This window comes from Myodes glareolus, chromosome X, assembly GCF_982192425.1.
Source record: "Myodes glareolus chromosome X, mMyoGla1.1, whole genome shotgun sequence".
NCBI classification, from domain to species: Eukaryota; Metazoa; Chordata; class Mammalia; order Rodentia; family Cricetidae; genus Myodes; species Myodes glareolus.
This window is the reverse complement of record NC_142053.1, coordinates 87,285,335-87,291,572: the sequence shown is the minus strand read 5'-3', so window position 1 is coordinate 87,291,572 and position 6,238 is coordinate 87,285,335.

Here is a 6,238-nt window from a genome sequence, read left to right as displayed (position 1 = left end):
TAGTTCATTAATGTAAATTTCTAAACTTTTAATTGCTATATCATTGAAAGGACATTTTAAGGTTCATATTGTTAAATATCCACGTATATCAGCAGTTTCTCTTTACGTTAATACTATAAACCGTCTCTTAAAAGAATCCCAAATTCATTAACTCACTGTTTCTGTTACCTGCCCCAAACCTTCACAGATCATGAGAATTAAACTTCCAGTGTGGGTGAGGAGAGTCTCAGAAAGCCTCACTGATAGCTGAGGAGATTTTGTATTTGAAGACTACCAGGGGAAGGAGAACTTGTAGCCCTGGTAAATTACCCATTTGCCAGCGGATGGCCTTATGCTCACGCATATAATGACATCATTGATTCAACTCTGGATTTTAAAATGGGATATGAAGTTGGGGAGGAATGTGGTAGGAGGTATTTGGAAGTTATGGAGGAAGCAGGCGAGTGAATGCCATCAAAGCACATTGCATTCATGCCTGGAATTCTCAAACAGTGGGTCCTCAAAAAATGGAAAAACAAATCCATCCAAATGTACTGACATTTGAAATTACTTTATTCTTACTTTGTGAAGCAAAATAGCATGATAATTGATGAAAATAAAAAATATATTTATGTATAAATTTTAAGATGTGAGATACACTCATAATTAAAATTCTTTAATTTTTATAATATCAATACATTACTTCATTCATAAATTAAAAATATTTTGCCTTTACTGAAAAAAATTTTTCTTAATAATGAATTGAGCTTCGTCAGTTCTGTAAGGAAGACTATTTCTCCCATTCTCTTAGTTGTCTGCAGTGCTTGTCCAGGCTTGAGGCCTTGTGTGGTTTCTTCCTTCCATATTAGTATTCCTATTGGTGTGATCCTAGTTCATATTTTGTTTAGACAGATGAAAGTTAAAGAAAAAGAGGTCACAAACTTGAAACGGCAGTGGGTAAATGATAGTGTTTTGAGGGTAAAAGAGCAAGAGGCAAATTATACATCATATTATAAACTCAAAAACAAATTGAATATATAAATTAAATACTTTTTGAGAATTTTGTCTCACAACATGCAGAATTGTTAAGGCAAAAAAAAAATAACAACCAAACAAGCTTGAAAAGAAAGGAAGGAAGGAAGAAAAAAGGAAGACACCAAGAAAGAATAACAACAAAACTAACAAGAAAATCCTCACAGAAATGTGTGGAAAGGGGGCACGTATTCCCTGTTGCTGGGAATGCCAACAGAGGCAGACATGGTGAAAATTATATTGGGGGTTGAGAATGTCAATGGGTACAGACATTGTAAAAAATATTTGGGGGGTTAAGAATGCCAAAGGGTATAGACATTATAAAAATTATTTTGAGGTTCCTCAAAACAGCAAAACTAAATTTACCATATGATCCAGCTATACTACTTATGGATATATAGCCAAAGGAGAACATATTCTAGTCTCGAGACACCTACTAATCCAAGTTTATTGCTGCTAGAGTCACAAGATCCAAGTAAAAGAAGCATCACACATGTCCATTAACTGACTAATTGATGATAAAAATGTAGCATATTTACATAACGAAATATCATTCAGCTACTAAGAAATAACAAATCTGAAGGTAAATGAATAGAGTTGGAAATAATCATTCTGAATGAGGTAATACAGACAAAGAAAGACAAAGGTTGAATGTTTTATCTTGTTTGGGATATTACCTTTTACTTTAAATGTACATTTATTTGGAATATTCATAGAAGTCAGCAAGTCCATAAATAAGAAGCCATGAGTGGATCGTTCAAGGGAGGAGAGATATGATGTGTCAGTATAAGTTCTAAAATGTAATAACGGAACACAAAGGCTAAACTGGGGTGATAAGTTGGGGTGTAAGTTGGAGGAGTGAATATTGGTGGTATAAATAACACTAAACAGCATTTGAAAAAGACATATGAAAATGGATTATTATAGTGGTACAAATATAGTTAAAATGAAGTTACAGTATAGCAAGTTGGCAATGTTCTACTATACACTAGAGACTAATAACTAAAAGTACAATGCCAGGTATGAGCTACTTTTATGGTTGCTGGCTAGTCAAGGTCCTTGTCCTCCAAACCTTCCATGCTTTTGCCATTGCTAGTTCTTACTCTCCAGAACTCGATGGAAAGACTCTATTGCTGAAGACATAAAATGCCTGAGTCATAGAACATGGTGAAATATTGCTGGTACAATCCTGGAAGATTAATTCCTACTGGTTTCCTTTTCTGGTGCTTCATGGTGCTATGCATGTTATCAATCACACACAGCTGTGAATTCTAGTAGTTACAACAATGATTACTGGCCAAAGCATGCACACACATCATGGGAGCAACTAATCACTTTCTGATTGGTTACATCTCCTACTTCATAAGATGAAACTCCATTATCTTCAACTATTATTAGGCTAAGAACTTATAACTAGACAAACCATAGACTCTAGGAAAGAACCTATTGTTATTATGCTGCTAAATGATCACCACTGACTTATTTATACCCAAAGGTCAGCGCATCTCTCAATTCTCATCAGAAAAGCTTCCATCTGAAGTAGATATTGATTAACTCAGTAATCTACGACTGGCCAGGGTACAGATAATCAGAGACTGCAAAATGCTCAGCCCCAAATGTAACACATATACAACCCTGAGCCCTTCAAAGTCTCAAGTGCCTTTGCAGAACAGGGGGCTAAAAGAGTCGAACAACCTCATGACAGGTTCAGCGAGTGTCTCAGTTGCTGCCTGCAGATCAAGAAGTCAAGATTTTAGGCACTGTTCCAGATTCATGCCTGTCTGCTTTCTGTCATAATTACTGTGGGCTGACCATATAAAATTGTAAGCCAGCCCACACAGCTGAGCTTCCAGCTTGTGAAAGGGAATTAAAGGAAAGCTTAACAGCAAAAGAAATAATCAATAATATAAAGCTCAAGCAAATGTCATTTTAGAAGGGGCCTAGCTCCAGACCCAGAAAACAGAAGAACTTGACAGCTTTGACCACATGCTTTTGGCTTTAGAGTCAAGAATATAGGAGTAAAAAGGTCATGGAACCTTCTTCCACAGTTAAGGAAAGACTGGTACCAGGTGTGTAGCAGGGGAGCCCCTGCAAAGAAGCCCAGAGAAGGTGTTGTGTAGAAATGTGAAAGTGAAGACCATTGTACATTGTAGACCACATGATGGTAGAGATGCAAGAGTCATGATACACCTGCCAAGGAGAACTGCTAACAAGTTGTGAAACCAGCCCAAGAGAGAAAAGTGTGCTTTACTCCACAAAGATGAAGGGGGTTGGAGATCTGAAAAGCACTTTGACATAAGATATGAAGATGCAGTTTGAAGTTTGCTTTGCTGGGGTTTTTTCTTTGTCCTGTTTTTGCTTAGTGTTTTTGCATTATGTACCCTTTCTACCATTTTGGAATGCTAATGTATTTTCTTTGCAATTATACGGTGAAAGTATGTGATATTTTTTTCCATTAAGATATTGTCTTGAGTTTAAGAAGAGATCTAGGACTTTGGAATTTGAAACAGTATTGAGACCGTGAAAGACTATGGAAACTTTTGAAGTTGGACTAAATTGATTTTGCGTTGTGCTATGATCAGAGGGCTAGATAACAGAATGTGCTAGTTTGAATGAAAATGACCCCATAGGCTTACATATTTGAATGTTTGATCCCCAATTACTGGAACTGTTTGGGAAGATTTAGGAGGTGTTGCATTTTTGGAGGATGTGAGTCACTGGGAGTAGACTTTGAGATTTTTAAAAGCCCATGTAAGACCTAGTGTCTATTCTTTGCCTGTTGTCTATATATCAGGATGTAAAGATCTCAGCTCTTGTTCTAGCACCATGCTTGTCTGCTTCCTGCCACGATGACTATGGACTATTCATCTAACACTGCAAGCAAGCCTCCGATTAAATGCTTTCTTGTCTTGGTCATGATGTCTCCTCACAGCACAGAAGAGTAACTAAGATAAGTGACAATGAACATGGATGAGCAATTATCTCTGTAGTAGAATGTAGAGTCCTTTGGGTATATGCCCAAGAGTAGAATAGCTGGATCTTGAAGTAGATTGATTTCCACTTTCCTAAAGAACTGTCATATTGATTTTAAGAGTGGCTGTACAGGTTATCACTCTCACCAACAATGAATAAATGTTCCTATTTCCCTGCTTTCTCATCAGTATGTGTTATTTGCTTTATTGATCTTGGCCATTTTGACTGAGGTAAGATGAAATCTCAAAGTACTTTTAATTTTCATTTTCCTGCTAAGGACGTTGAACTTTTCTTTAAATGTCTCTCAGTCATTTGTGCTTCATCTTTTGAGAATACTCTGATTATTTCTGTACTCTATTCTTAGGTTATATGTTTTTTGTATATTTAGGTTTTTAGTTCTTTATATATTTTAGACACAACCCCAATATCAGTTGTATAAATGATAAAGATATTTTCCCATTCTGTCATCAGCCATTTAGCCTGAATGATGGTGCTCTTTGTTGTATGGAAGCCCTTGACCTTTCTGAGTTCCCACTTTTCTTCTTAGTGCCTGTGTTATCTGTATCCTGTACGTAAATTCCTTTCCTGTTCCAAAAGTAAAAGTCAATTTCTTAATTTATATTTTATCAGATTCAGGGTGTATGCTATGTTGTACGCCTTGCTCCACATGGAGTTGAGATTTGTGCAGGATGGTAAATACAGATTTGTTTGCATTCTTCTAAGTGCCATCTGTTGAAGATGCTGTCTTGTAGGAGGAGACTGCTCTTTCATTTTCTAGCCACCCAGACCCAAGTAATATCACAGAAACTTTATTAATTGCAACATTACTTGGTCAATGGCATATTCCTGGCTAACTCTTTTTTTTTAAATTAATTTGTTTATTTATTTAAAATTTCCACCTCTTCCCCGTCTCCATTTTTCCTCCCCCTCTCCACCTCCCCTTCCCTCTCTTGCCTTAAGAGCAGTAGGGTTCCCTGCCCTGTGATCTTAAATTAACCTGTTTCTCTTAATCTGTATATTGCCACAAGGCTGTGATTTGCCAGGAAAGGTTCTAGCATCTAACTCCTTTGGCAGCTACATGGTGTCTCTCTGACTCTGCCTACTCTCTTTCTATATTTCTTCCAGTCTGGCTATATTCTGCCTTGCATAAGCCAAAGCAGCTTTATTCATTAACCAATAAGAGCAATACATAAACAGAAGGACATCCACATCATCTTTTAGCCTGGCTATATTCTGTCCTTCCATAGTACAAAGCAGCTTTATTCATTAACCAGTAAGAACAACACATATACAGAAGGGCTTTACTGTCTTTAGTTCACTGTCTTTACCTCAGAATGCATTTCTGGCTTCTTTGCCAAAAATTATTTGTCTATTGGTATGGGGAGTTATGTCTGGTTTTTCAGTTCAATTCTATTGATTAACATGTCTATTTAAATGCCAATCCTTAGATGGTCTTATTACTGTTCCTCTGCAGTAAAATTTGAAATCTCAGATGGTGATACTTCCAATAGTTTTTTTAAAATCATTGGGGATTGTTGGAACTATCCTGGGTTTTTAAAAAGTGAAATTTTTAAAAAGTGAAGTTGAGGATTGTCTTTTTTTTCATTTTTATAAAAAATTGTGTTGAGATTATGTTGGGAATGCAGATTTCTTTTGGTAGAATTCCATTTCCACAATATAAATTCTACTAACACATAAACATGTGAAATATGTCCATCTACAAATATCTTCCTTGATTTCTCCTAATATCTTCTTTAATTCAAAATTAATTCTTCTCTCAGAAGGGATCAGGTAGGGAGAGAAGGAAAAAATACTTGAAGAAATGACTGTAACTCTGGGGTGGGGGGTTGGGAGCAAGGTGGAAACCTAGTGCAATAGAAACTTAGTGGAATCTATGAGAATCAAACAATCCTAGAGAAGACTCCTAGTAAAGGGGGACGTGAAGCCTGAATCAGCCATCTTCTGTAACCAGGCAAGGCCTCAAGTGGAGGAACTGAGAAGTCAACCAAGCTGCAAAACATTCAATCTACTGCTGGTCCTGCCTCCAGAGTGTTCAGAGACAAGATCCTAGCAGAATCCTCTCAAATAGACCATAGAGACTTCATCCGGAAATTAATGGGAGCAGATGCAGAGTCCCACAGCCAAACACTAAGTGGAACTAGGGGAATCCTGGGTAGTAGGGCAGGAAGGATCAGAGTAATCATAGGGGTCAGGGACACCACAAGAACATGACCCACAGAATCAACTGACTGAG